Consider the following 14,042-nt stretch of genomic DNA (forward strand, 5'->3'; position numbering starts at 1 on the left):
AGATCTATTAGTCAAATGGGACCTTTCCATATTTTTGAAATGAGATAGTAGTGCTTAATTCTTGCCATCAATTCTTGTTAGTCTGTCTCACTTTTATTATTAAAAAGCAATCATTATCAGCATTGCTTCAGGGATGGTGGAGGGCGAGTTAATGTGAAGCCTCTACCCCAGAGTTTGACTGGTGTTGACATTGAACAAAAGAAAGTCTGTTACAGTGGTGCCATTAAAGTAATTGGAAAAATTAAAGCTACAATCGAAGTAGAAAGGAGAGAGAGGACTTTGAGGAGGATGCAGATAGCTTGAGCTTTGGACAGGCTGGTGGGTCCCCACAGGGGGTTCTCTCTGGGTTGAGGTCAGGACTGGAAACTCAGAAGTTGTGTGGGCTGAGTAATGAATGAAAGGGGTGCACCAGGGAAGGAGAGGTGATATACACCAAAACCTAGGAAATTATCCACAGAAGTTATAGCATGGGTTTCAGCACTGTACAACCTAGGATTAAGTCAGTAATGGTAGCATTATAGGAAATATGTAAATCTAATTTTAATAGATATTCTCCCAAAGTTTTCGAAAGCAAGGAATGGTCATTTCCTCAGCGGATAAGACTAACTTATTCTTTCATGTTTTCACTGCTTCCCCCCAGCTGATTATTATGCTGATATGTCATTGTAACACACGTTTTCTAATTTGATTCTGACATCTATTTTGTTAAGTTAATAAATCATAATTCATGATTTGTATGCCAAGGTACAAGCAATCAAATTTGTACCCTAGGAATCCAGTTTTCATTTCAGTATAAAATAGGAATTTTGGAGAAATCAACTTAAAGTATTAGTGCCGTACTTTGTGAAATGCACGCATATATATAAAATTTTCAGGAATGTTGACTAAGAAACAGAGTATCCTTGCCCTAACCTGTGGAAGAGTCCCTTTCCAGTCCTGCCTTCCTCCCTCCTCTCACCAACGATGGCTGCTGGCCTGACTTGCGGCATTACGGCTAGTTTTAGCCCATTTTGAGCAGATTTATGCAGAAATGCATCAGACAGTGTGTGTTACCTTGTGTCTGGTTCCTTTTTCTTACACGTATGCCATTCATTCGCCTGTTGTGCCATTTGTCTGTACTGCTATGGGAAGTAGCATCCATGTTCTTTGCCTTTCTACCGTTCCCAAGTGCACACTTGCCACAGTTCACTTACCCTTTGTAATGAGTTTGGTGTAATGGTCAACACATTGGAGTATACAATAACATTCTGATGCAGGTCTGCTAATGTACACATATCGACATTTGGGTTGAATATACTATACCATTGTAATTGGATGTGTGTACATTTAGTAGATAGTACTAGCTATCAATGTGGCTGTATCAGCCTACACATTGTTAGTACACAAAAGTTTATTATTTAATATTCTTGGGATGCAATACTGTCTTTCATTTTAGCCATTCATTCCAATGAGTGGTGTCATATTATGGCTATAACTTGCATGTATCAGATTATATTAAGTTGGGCATCTTTTCATGATTATTGGCCTTTGGATAAAATGGTTTGATGTGTAATTCGAGACCTAAGTTTCCTTCTTGCTGAGCTTACTGTGTTATAAAAATAATCTCTCGTTCTTGTGAGTTTTACGATGCCATAAATAGAGCTTAATTGTTTTGTGTGATTTCACCATCTAAGACAGTGTCTGGCAACTGGGTGGCCAAAGCACATGTGGGAAAACAGGGTCCCCTTGAGTAAGAGTTGATGCTAGAATGCACAACTAAGTCTGTCTATACTGGGGCCTAGGCCCACCTATACTGGGGCCCAGGTTTGCCTATACTGGGGCCCAGGTCAACCTGTGCTGGGGCCCAGGTCCACCTGTATTGGGGCTCAATTCTGCATATACTGGGGATCAAATCCACGTGTACTGGAGCCCAGGTCCACCTATAATGGGGATCAAGTTCTGCCTTTACCCCTATACTGGAGCCTAAGTCCACATATACTGGGGCCCAAGTTCAACTACACTGGGAACCAGGTCCACCTATACTGGGACCCAAGTCTACCTATCCTGGGGCCCAAGTCTGCCTATAGTGGAATTATGTTCAGTTTGCCGTGAAGGTGGTGAATGAGGCTTAGCTCACTCTTCCTTCTCTGTTACACAAGAACCTTTCCCAATGGAATGCTCAGGTGAGCCAATGAGCAAAGTAGTTCTGAACAATGGGCATTCTCACATGGTCCTGGTAGACAGTGCACCTTCCTGACCTAGAAGTTGATTCTCGCTGAAAGGTCTTCTGAATGCATTGCGAGGCTCTGCCCTGCTCCCTCTACACCATGACTTATGGTGAGGAGCCTTACACAGTGATGTTTATCTTTTCACCAAACTGCATTTGATGTTTCCAGGTAAGTGCTTAGGACTGAACTCTGGTATCTAGAAAGCATGTGATTTGGGGATCCAGTCCTGTACTAAGTGATTTTCATCTAGGCTCTTAGGATATGTCACCATGCTCAAAGGTGTATGTGTATGTGAAGTGCTCAGGATGGTTCCTGGAATCTCACTCAAGGCCAGCCCATATTATTAAGAGTCATACTTGGTATATATATCATCTTGAAATTCAGTAGAGGATAATGGTGTCTAAGTGTTGGAGCAGCAATGACTTTGGGAGGTACTCATGACCAGTGGATTCTGAAGTGAGAGACAAATCAATGGAATAGGTATGGTTAATTGAACACCGAAATACATTGTAAGCACACTTTGGATTTGATTTTTTTTAAAAAAAGATTTAATTCTTTTACTTGAAAATCAGTGTGTGTGTGTGTGTGTGAGAGAGAGAGAGAGAGAGAGAGAGAGAGAGAGAGAGAGAATGGTTCAGAATCTTCTGGGTCTTGAATGTGGGTGCAGTGTTCCCTGGGCAGTGGGCCATCCTCTGCTGCTTTACCTTGTTGTTAACAGGGAGGTGAACCGGAAGTGGAACAGTTGGGACATGAACTGGCGTCCGTATGGAATCTGGCACTCAGGCAGAGGCTTTACCAGCTACACCACGGTGCTGGTCCAGGGCTCCAAACTTAGAGCCTCCATATGTGAGGGAGTGTGGGATCGAAGAGGCTCTTCTTCCCTACTCACCTGTGTCTAGACAAAGACATTGATCTTCCTTGAGGTTTATCTCTTCTCGACCCCACATCTCATTGCCCACTAGTCAGATTTCTTGCAGGGCTCATTTGTGTATAACCCATGGGCTAAGAATGGTGTTTCTCGTCTTCGATAACTGAAAAAACTTCCAAATTAGAATAATACTTTATTACTTGCAGGGAACAGGTTTGGAAGTGGAGCAGCCAAAACACAAACCAATGCTCGTATAGGATGCTGGTGCTGCGTGTGGAGGGCCAGCTTGCTATGCCACTGCACCAGCCCTAAAAGTGTACTTTGAAAAGCCACATGAGAAATAATACTCATGGGTTAGTGCCCTTCAAATACAAAAAAATGAAATGAATCTTCAAAATAAATAATATTTGTGAAATCCAATGGAATGTACAAGTAAAAACTGCCATGGACTCTAAGTTTGTAAGAGTAAAACTAAAATGCAGGCCTGAAAATTCTCTCTATGGATACCACTCTTTAGCATAATATTGAGAGACAGACAGAGAGAATTCTCAATAACTGTTTCCATCTCCAAATGTTTGCAAAGACTGAGACTTGGCTGGGCTGAAGCTGGGAGCCAGAGAACCAGTCTGGGCTTTCAGCATTGGTGGCAGCAAATCCAGTTACTTCAGATAAACCATTGCTGTCTGCAGGATCCACATTAGCAGGAAGCTGGAGTCAGAACCTGGAGCCAGAAGTCAAACCCAGAGAGATAGATGTGGGACATGGGCATCATAACCGGCATCTTTACCAGTAAAACAGATGTCCTCCCTTCCTCCACTCATCCTCTTGAACAAGTGTCTAACTGGTGTGCAAAGAGGTCTATCTTGTAGTGGAAGGGATGAGAGTCTGAAGCAGGTAGAGTTCCTGTCACCCCCAGCTGTTGATCCTGGGACAATCGGTGAGCTCAACAGAGCTATCATTTCCCAATGTGAAGATAAGGAGAGCCGTTGGGAGCTGTGGATGTTCACAGAAACAGTGTACAAAAATTGTACACTTTGATGCTGAATACTGAGAGTGGCTGCTTTCTGCCAAGTTGGACTTTAACATGACCAATCCTCATTTTATATATAGCCCTGTGTTAGAGGACAGCAAGATGCCGAAGAGAAACTTATCTACATATTTTGTTCCCCAAATAGAAAGCGCTGTCTTCAAGAACAGCATTCATTTTTGTTGTTGTTCAGCTCCAACGCTTTGAAAAATGTCTCTCATGTGTTGATTTAAAATCACTGATTTTTGAATCTGTGAATAGACAGGACATAGATATGATCCTTCTAGAAGTTACAAAATGCAGGCAAGGGAGAAAATGGACTAAAATGATAATGGCACCGGATGAAAGAGAAGACACTGGAATACAGTTGTTCCAGTTACACTGGGGAGGATAGACTAAGCCAAGCGCCAGGTGTTGTCTTGGATGTGTTACAGGTATTATGCATTATGTAAGTGACTCATTCTTAGAGGTGACTCTGCTCAGGGCTGATTCTGTGAATCAGAAGTTGATAGCAGGTTAAGGCATTTGCTCAGGACCACAGAACGAGCAAGTGACTTGTGCTGCTGTGAATCACCTTTCTATTGCTCTGTTCAGCGATTCCTTCAATTGTGTGTCCTAATTGCTCAGAGATTCGTTTTGTCCTGGGCCCGCAATGGAAAATACCATCTCAAATATGTCTTACCGTGTGTTGAATTTTGATGGCTGCATTACTGATTATGGCTGAAAAGTCTGAAGGATAGCGTGATTGAGCTGGGAAAGTTAAGAGGGGCTTTCCTGGGTGTTTTGAATGAAAAGTCAAGGCCAAGTCGAAAACGGTCTAGTGTGTTTCAGTTTCTAGATACTGGGAGCCTGATGGAGATGTTTGATAAAGGAGTTGTTACAGAAGTCGAAGATTGGCCCTTGGGACCTGGAGATTTAGAGCAGTTTGAATTCCTTTGTCATTGTCATTCATTCTCAGCACCTCCAGAGTACTAGGATTCCCCTTGGGACCGACGCCTCTTAATTAGCACTGTACTAATGAACTGCCTCTTATCCCTTGGCTTCAGCAACTTCAATCACTGCTTCATCTGAAGGTGGTCTCCCACCTCGCTCCTTGGTAAGCCTGGCGTAAATCTTGAGAGCAGGACTTCCACCATAGCTGCTGCTACCTCACTGGGTTGGAGAGCTCTTTCTCCTTCTGGGTCTCAGTTCCCAAACTCTAAATTGAAAGAACTGACCTGGAAAGTTCTCCCCTGGGCAGAGAGTCCATGATTAAAATCCTTTGTCATTGTCACCGGCAACAGCTAAACCGGGAGCTGTGAGTTGTGCAAGTTCAGGGCCTTTTCAACATCTTAGGGAAGTAGCTGCTCACCAGACCCCTGCTCTTTTTCTCAACGTGACACAGTCCAGCAACTCAGATTTACATAAATTGAACTGTTTCCTTCAGTTAAACCTCATTTCTGTTCTAACCCCTAGCCCACAGAAAGCAACAGCAAATTCCAGAGTGTCTCACTTCTCTGTGGGGTGCAAGCAAACATCTTGCCCCTATACCGAGCTCACATCTTTGGGGAGGAGGATGGAGAGTGGGTGTTTAGCCACTAATCATGAGATGCGCTCATCATTGTCCTCTGTGGGATCTTCAACCATTAGTGCCTCACCTCTTAAATAAGGAATCCCACTTCTGGATCTGTGGTTAATGTAAGGTCATTTGACAGGAATTTTGTTACTGCTTGGTGAATTCAGGGACCCTGCTGTGTCCCCAGCCCTAGGGCAAGGGCACAGGCACTGTTTGAACAGTTTTCTCTAACAAGGACTTTGAGCTGTCCAAGGGTGGGCGAGCCAGGGGGCATCTGACAGGACGTTTATCACTGCCAAAGCCATCCCTTCTTCCTAGTCTCAGATTTCTCTAGTCCAGCTCAGCTTGTATCTAGTCTATAGGACTGGGGGTGGGGACTCATCTCTTAATAAGCAAGTATTCATGCCCAAACTCTGATTTTTGGAAACTTCAAATTCTTTACTATTAAATTACAGTCTTTCTAGTTAAATTCAAAAGTCTATTTTGAAGTTTATTATCAAGGACCCTTATTGTGGCTGCAGTTGTAATGTGCCACTTCTCCTGAGGGTTTATGCAGAACGCCCTCATTATCTCAGATAGAAGACAGTACAGTGTCTACGATGTGTCCTGAAAGGAATGATCTGTGCTGATGCCAATATTTTTTGCCATTCCTATTGTTTGTTTTTTAAGTCATTACTACCATGCTTTGTATGGGGCCAGGTGGGTTCTCTGTCGATTTGGCTTTCAAGGATCCAGGTGACTTGTCACATGGTTCACTCACCTAGGGAGCGAGCATGCCATAAATCCTCTCTACTCATTGCTTAGGTGGAAAAGGAATGAAATGTGTTGGTGATAATAAGCATCCAATATTTGGGGTGAGTGTGTATGTGCCCCTCTGTGTATATGCCCCGTGTGTGTCACTTGTGTGTGCCCCTCTGCGTGCCTTTCTGTATGTGTGCCCATCTGTGTTGTGTAACCCTCTGTGTGTGTGCCCCTGTGTGCTCTCTTATGTGTGTTCCTCTCTGTGTGCCTCTGTGTGTGTGTGCCCTGTGTGTCTGCTCTTGTGTGTGTGTGCCACTATGTGTGCACCCCTGTGTGTACATGCCTCTGTCTGAGTGTGCCCTGTGTGTATGTGTGTACACCCCTTTGTATATGCCCTGTGTGTGTGCACCTTTGTGTGTGTGTCCCTGTGTGTATGTGCCCGTGCGTGTGTTAAGGAGTTTAAGTAGATGAGAATATTAAATGGACATAGGAGTTCCCAAGTTTTTTGGAGTCATTGATGTGCAGACATTGATAGTGAGATCAAACTTTGGGCACATTATGTTCTGGGTCTTGAAAATAAAGTCAGTGTTAGAGTTATGTTGCTGGAGTTGTGGCCGTGGCTAGGCAAGGTAAAAGGCCAGGGAAAAATGCTTATTTTGTTTCCTCCAGGTGTTTTGTTTGTTGTCTCACTAGCAGCTAAAGCTTGGTGAGGGCAATGTTGTAGACCTCACTGAGATTACCACTGATATTAAGCTGGGGACTGAATTTGGAACTTGTGGAGAATCATGTTTTTCCTATTCTTTGTTTTCTGATGCAGAAGTGAATGGCTTTTGGATGTCTGCTGAAATTGCCTGTCATGTGTTCAACAGAGAATTAGTTCGGACCCTCCCTCATGCCTGTTTGGACTCACTTGATCCTTCAGTGGAGAGTACTTAACCCTTCAGTGGAGAGTACTTAATCCTTCAGTGGAGAGTACTTAATCCTTCAGTGGAGAGTACTTAATCCCTCAGTGGAGAGTACTTAATCCCTCAGTGGAGAGTACTTAATCCTTCAGTGGAGAGTACTTAATCCCTCAGTGGAGAGTACTTAATCCCTCAGTGGAGAGCACTTCAGCACTGAGAATGTGAGATAAGCACAATATAGGTTGCATTCTAGTTGACTTTAGTGTTTTTAAGAAAAATGAATAATTTAAGATAGTTGTGTGCTTAAACTGCTTCCCAGATTGCGGAGAGGGATAATTAAGCTGAAGGGCTTCTAGAGGGATGGGTTTCTGTGGTACTGGATGACCCTAATTGTGTGTCATTAAAAATACTTGAGAATTATCCAGAAGGTAGAATGTTTCAAAGTGGAGGGAACACTTAAGCAAATGCTTGGTATTGGCGTCGAAGATGGCTGGCCCGGGTAGGAAGGTGCAGCCCTAAATGGCCAGAGGGTGGCTGGAGAAAAGCAGGTGCTGTGCAAAGAAGGCAGAGAAAAATCATTGCATTAGATGAACAGTTTGCAGGAGGCCTGTGGAGTGAAGGCAGAGCTGCATGGATGAGGAAGATCTGTTGAAAAGGCACACGGCGGCAGCCCATGGGGGAGAGGAGGAGGAGTGAAGGGAGGTGTTTGAAGGTGACCCAACCAGGAGTCTCGTAGACTTGGACATGACACAGAGAGCCTGAGCAGGCAGACTGCCGTAGGAGTTTCCCAGAGCGGGAATGTGCAGATGGAAGCTACAGGACTGAACCGTGGTCCCCAACAACTGTGGGGGGAAGCAAAACAAAGCAGAAAGGCATGGGCTGTCGAACACACCCTGATTGCACAGGCTTGCCAGTGTGGAGTGAACCAGCCAAGGGAGGGAATGGGGAGATGGGAGCAAAGTGCAGGCCCAGCACAGTAGCCTAGTGGTTAAATCCTTACCTTGCAACTACTGAGATCCCATATGGACACCGGTTCTAATCCCGGCTGCTCCACTTCCCATCCAGCTCCCTGCTTGTGGCCTGGGAAAGCAGTAGAGGACGGCCCAAAGCTTTGGGGCCCTGCACCTGCATGGGAGACCCAGAAGAAGTTCCTGGTTCCTGGAATCAGATCAGCTTAGTTCTGTCCATTGCAGCCACTTGGGGAGTAAGTCAGTGGATGGAAGATCTTTGTCTTTCCTTCTCTCCGTAAATCTGCCTTTTCAATAAAAATAAATAAATCTTAAAAAAAAGAAAGTAGAGTCCACCTCAGATGCTGTAGATCTGTACCCTAAGCACCCTGAGACATTCCAGGGGCACCTGAGAGGGGATGTGGAAAGCTAGGGGCTGAGACAGGACCTGGATCAGCTACACAGATCCTAGTTATAAGCTAGAATTAGAGGCCCAAGTGCAAAAGCGTAGGTGCTGCTAGAACCCTGTTGTGTGGATTCCCGTGCCTAGAGCATGCAAAAACAGGAGTGGGGAGTGAAGTGAAAGCAGCTTGGGCAAGGATGAACAGTGCACAGACTGGACACAGGCCACTGTGACAGGGAGTCAGGTTTGGTGACATCCGTGGGAAGGGTGAGAAAGAGCAAAGGTGAGTGTGCCAGCAGGTCAGGTGTGCCTGGCAGCATGGGAGAGGATCAAAGAGCAGTCGGTGTGTAGACACAGCTCCGGCCGCACCTGCAGAAGAGGCTAGGAAGAACAAAGCTGCTGTGCAAGTGGGGTTAGTCAAAGGGAGACTCATATAATCAGGTGTGTAGCTTTGTGGCTCCAGCAAAGCTCTGCAGCCTGCCTCAAGGCCCGCCCTGGCCTCGGCCACACAGCAGACCAACCACAGCACAGTGAGCCCCAGTGCTTTAGTAGGAGAGTCAGTTGCATGGCAGAGGAAGGGAAATCTGCTTTGGAGTTCAGGGAACCCCACCCTAAAAATAAAAGGGGAACTTGCCTTTGCTAATGTCTTTGAGTAGATTCTGAAGATTTGAGGTAAGCTAGTCACAGCTCCTTTGTCTCCCAGACCAACAGTTATCGGACACCAGCTAGGGCAGAGTAAGAAAAAATCAAGGAGCAATGCAGTTTCCAGTCAGGGCAGTGACCTCTCCCTTCCCAGGTGCCACTGAACCCGTGAATGGAAGAGATGCTAAGCAGACAAAAGCAGGGTTATGACCCGGGAGCACCCAGGGAAGAGAGAGGCAAGCACGGCATCACTGTCTGTGGATACCATGCAGGACCAAAGCACGGGAACCGAGGTTGGAGCCCACCAGAATAACCACCAGGAACATGGTAACTTTTCTCCGTCTTTTAATGTCTTATTCTGTTTATTTTTATTATTATTGTTATCATTGTTTCATAGTTTTCCTCATAGAGGGAGTCCTCTTTAAAATAGTGGAGAAGAACCTTAAATATCTTGGGATTAACCTACCCAATATCATGGAAGACCTCTACGAGGGAAACTATGAAATATGTTCCTGGAATGGTAGAATGAATATCATCAAAATGTCCATATTGCCAAAAACATTACACTGTGTAGATCAGCTGGCATCTCAGTCCAAATCACACTTTCATTCTTTGCAGAGCTTGAAAGTTAATACAAAAATTACCTGGGAGCACAAGATAGAACAAATAGTCAAAACTATGCTGAAGAATAAAAGTAAAACTGGAGGAATCCCCATTCCCGACAGTTGTTATTAAAGCAGACTGATATGGGTACAGAAACAGAGACAATCAATGGGACAGGATAAAGACCCCAAAGTAAACCCATATATGCAGAGACAACTGATCTTTGGCAAGAGAACTGAAAATAACCCAGGGGGAAAATTGTTCTCTTGAGCAAATGCTGTTGGGCCAATTGGGTAGTTGCACATAGAAGTGAGACATAAGATCCCCCCCCCCCCATCAGGATACCAAAAAAAAAAATAAGTCTAAATAGATAAATGACCTAAATTTACAGGCAGAAACCATCAGTCTACTAGAAGAAAGCATAGAAACCACACTCTACAAGGTGAAGGCATTGACAGTAACTTCCTAGAACAGTCATGAGAAACTTCAGCCAGTCCTAGCTCTGTTTGTTGCAGCCATCTGGGGAGTGAACAAATGAATGGGAGACCCTTCCCTCTCTCTGGATGGATGATTTTCTCTGTCATCTGAACACATTAAAAAAATAAAAAATAATTAAAAACTGTTCATTGAAAAGTTGTTTTATGTCTTCTATTTTGGAATTTCTATTGGGATAGTGAGAAACTGTAAGAGCAAACTAAAAACTTACAGCATTTGGACATTGTAGAGACCACCCAGCCATAGGGAAAGCATTTGGACATTGTGGAGACCACCCAGCCATAGGGAAAGCATGGTGGTTTCCATTCACTGAGTACCTAGTGTGAATGAGGCATCATTTATCTTGGCCCAGATTACCCAGAAAGAAGAGTCCAGAACAACGGCTGATGCACACATAGCTGATGCACACAGCATTGAGTAGGCCATGGTGATAGCAGGGAGTGGGAGAGAGGATTGTGGAGGTGGGGATGAGAGACTGCAGAAGAGAGTACCAGTGTGGGTGACATTGGTGTGACCATCTTGACCAGTTCCTGCAGAGCAGTGCCTGAAAGGCAGGGTGAGATGTATCTCAGGATGTCAGTGCCAGCTGGCAGCCGAGGGGAAGTCATTTATCCACTCTTGGTGGCCGTGGGTCAAAGATGTGCTACACAGCAAGTTAACTTCCCTACTAAATAGATACGAATGAGTACACAGTGGATGGAAAGAAGGAAGAGCCACAAGGGAGAAGGAGGTAGGTAGCAACAGAGTCCTCCCATGTGGAGGTGACTGCATCCTGGCCAGAAATGGTCACCTCAGACATGCTTTAAATGGAATCCAGGAGATGCCAGGAGGATCTGAGGTGCTGCTGGGGCAGCTGACCGACACAGTGTAGTCATTAGCTTAGCTGTGTAACAGAGTCTCCCCACATCCACCCAAGATTAGCCACAGGAAATGACACCATCTTAGCCTTCTGTGCTCAGGAAGCTACGTGTGGCTCAGTTGGGTGGTCCAGCCTGAGTCTCTCATGGGGCCACAATGGGGATGTTGCCTGGAACCTCAGTCCAGTTGAGTTCCCCTAAATGACTGTTCGATTGAGGCTGATGGCTGGAGGTTTCCTTGAACTCCTTGTTCATGTAGCTTTCTTCACAGGGCAGAACACTCCAGGCACCAGGTTTTTTTTTTTTTTTTTTTTTTTTTTTTTTAATCAGAATGAGTGAGAGAGAGAGAGAGAGAGAGAGCTAGCAAGGCAGGAAGTGGAATTCATGTGATCTTGGGACAGGATTGCACAAGGGCACAGGCACCAGGAATTGAGGTCATGGGTTATCTGAGAAGTAGCTTGTCCTGCCACAGAAACCATATTGTGTTTCATAAGCATAAAAATTGCAGGGACACGGTCCTTTGACTTGCAGCCTTCATATCGCCTCTTCCTTCTGGAGTCTATCCTGGTAATGTCTAACCCCCACTTAGAGAAATAGTTGCTTTTTCTAGTTCTTCCTTATGCATAGCAATGTCTGTATCATCCAGTGGTTTGGGGGCTTGGTTTTGTATGTGTGGAGCTGTGGAAACTGCTCGCTCCCATGGCAACTATGTCGACAATGCCTTATTCATTGTGTGAAGGACAGGCTTGCACAACAGGTCAGAGTATGGGTCCTGAGACTGGGTTTTGGGTGCAAGTTCCACCTCCAGAACCATCAGCAATGGACATCAGTTCCTGGGGTGCCTTCCTCTTCAGTGGCATAGCAGCACTGGCCATCTCATAGTGTTAGATTGAAAGCTGCTCAGCTGAAACTGGAAAAGCACTCAGAACAGTGCAAGGTTACTTGCAGTTTTCTCTGTATCCTGCTCCCTGTATTTTTCAACCTTGAGGTTCTTGTTGGTGGAACTGTCCTTTGCATGATAGAATGTTTAGCAACATATCCAGCCTCTATCTGCTAAATACTGGTGGCATTCTCAAGCTGTGAAGCCAAAAATGTCTCTAGACATCGTCAGCACACTCACGCCTTAGTTGAGAATGGCTGTCCTATATCAGTCAAAAGCTTGGGAAATTTGTCGAATGACATGTTGGATGAATACCAAGAGGGGTGTGTGTGTGTGTGTGTGTGTGTGTGTGTGCATGCATGTGAGAGAGAGAGAGAGAGAGAGATGCAGAAGAATTCACAGAAGTATATAGAGCATGGTGAGTAATGTCTGGTTCATGGGTCATATAAGGCCTATGATATCATTAGGTCTGGGGCCCTGCCAACGCAACCACAAACAGGATTCCAAATTCAATAAATCCGGAGCAGGCTAATTTTTGAGCTGGTGATGTTGTATGGCTAACAAGTGATGTTATAAATATCCAAATGGCTGTTGGAAGAGGAAATTCTCCCCACCTGTGATGTAGAACGGGCTGAAGGAACCAAGAATTCAGGGTTAGTCGGCTTACAGTACAGGTCAAGTTCACTGACATCAGGACGATTAGGCTCTCTTACTCAGTTTTCTCATCCATGGGACAAAACTCAAAATTCTTGTTTTCTAGAGAGATATTTGGTCTGGTAGTTAAGATTCTCATGTTCTTTATCAGAGTACTTAGATTTGGCACCTGACTCTGTTTCAGTAATGTCAGCCTTCTGCTCATGGAAGGTAGCAGGTGATGGCTTAAGTAGTTAGGATCCTACTACTCATCACCAGGATTGAGTTCCTGGGCTCCGATCCAGTCCCAGACGTTAGAAACACATATGGAGTTAACTGATGAATAGGAACTCTCTGTGTATCTGTTATGTGCTGCATACCATTCTTTAAAAATTAAAGTATTAGATTTTCTAAATTCTTGTAAGGACAAATGAAATAATGCCTGACTGACAGTATCAGGAAACTTTATATTCATTGAAGCAGGTGATGGCATGAAGAGATTTGTATTCATGAGTGAACAGTTTGATAAGCCACTTGCATACACCCTCTTAGGAAGGTGGCTGTCCAAGGAGGGTGGGTTTGGCTACCCAGAGAGTGAGTTCAGCTAAGTAACCTGAGCGTGGAAAGTGAGAGGGGTTGTATCTGCACATGGAAGGTTCACTGGGAGAAGGGCCAGAGGGGCTTGTTTCTGAGGAGAAACTTGCTGAGTTGTCTCACAGAATCAAGGTGAGGTATATAATGGGATGGATGAATATTTCCTCATCTTAGTGTGCACTGCTGTAACAAATGCCATATGTGGGCAGCTTAAATAACCAACTCTCATTTCCCATAGTTCCTTACTCTGAGTCATCCAAGATCCAGGATGTCTGGTGAGGGCTGTCTCTGGTGTGTCCTCATCTAGCCAGGTGACAGAGGTCATCTCTCTCATGCTTCTTTTTTTCATGAGAAAAAAAAAATCTGTCCTTGAGGGCTCTGCCCGCCAGCTGCACGGTCCATTGCTTGGATGGCAAGGGCTTCACTGTATCAGCCTGGTCAGTTTGGGGCTGGGTGAGTGGGAGGGGGTGCAGGAGCACATGAAGTCAGTCCACTGACTTCATTTCCCACAAATTCCAGTCCAGTTTGCATTTGCTTACTTTGCAGTCTTGGTGGCTGAGACTGACCACTGTGGATTCAGATGCCATGGTGAGCTCAAACCCTGGTCTTTCCTGCCACAGTGCTGGTCTCCAGCAGCTCATTGTTTCACATCCTGGCCCAGACAGTCAGTGCTGTGATCTGGAGTCTC

The 14,042-nt window shown here is 44.9% G+C and overlaps 1 protein-coding gene across 3 annotated transcripts in view; it reads left to right on the forward strand.

Annotated features, from left to right (window-relative positions):
* Nucleotides 1-14,042, forward strand: part of FAM135B (family with sequence similarity 135 member B) — a 288,328-nt gene that overhangs the window by 76,519 nt on the left and 197,767 nt on the right. The window contains exon 1 of one of the 3 annotated variants that reach the window (XM_058668450.1): nucleotides 2,216-2,375. The exons of the other annotated variants lie outside the window; for them this stretch is intronic. The gene's annotated coding sequence lies outside the window, so the exon portion shown is untranslated. Of the gene's footprint in view, nucleotides 1-2,215; nucleotides 2,376-14,042 lie in introns of those variants that run through there. 3 annotated transcript variants of the gene reach the window in all.

Source organism: Ochotona princeps, chromosome 9 (genome assembly GCF_030435755.1).
Source record: "Ochotona princeps isolate mOchPri1 chromosome 9, mOchPri1.hap1, whole genome shotgun sequence".
In the NCBI taxonomy this organism is placed as follows: Eukaryota; Metazoa; Chordata; class Mammalia; order Lagomorpha; family Ochotonidae; genus Ochotona; species Ochotona princeps.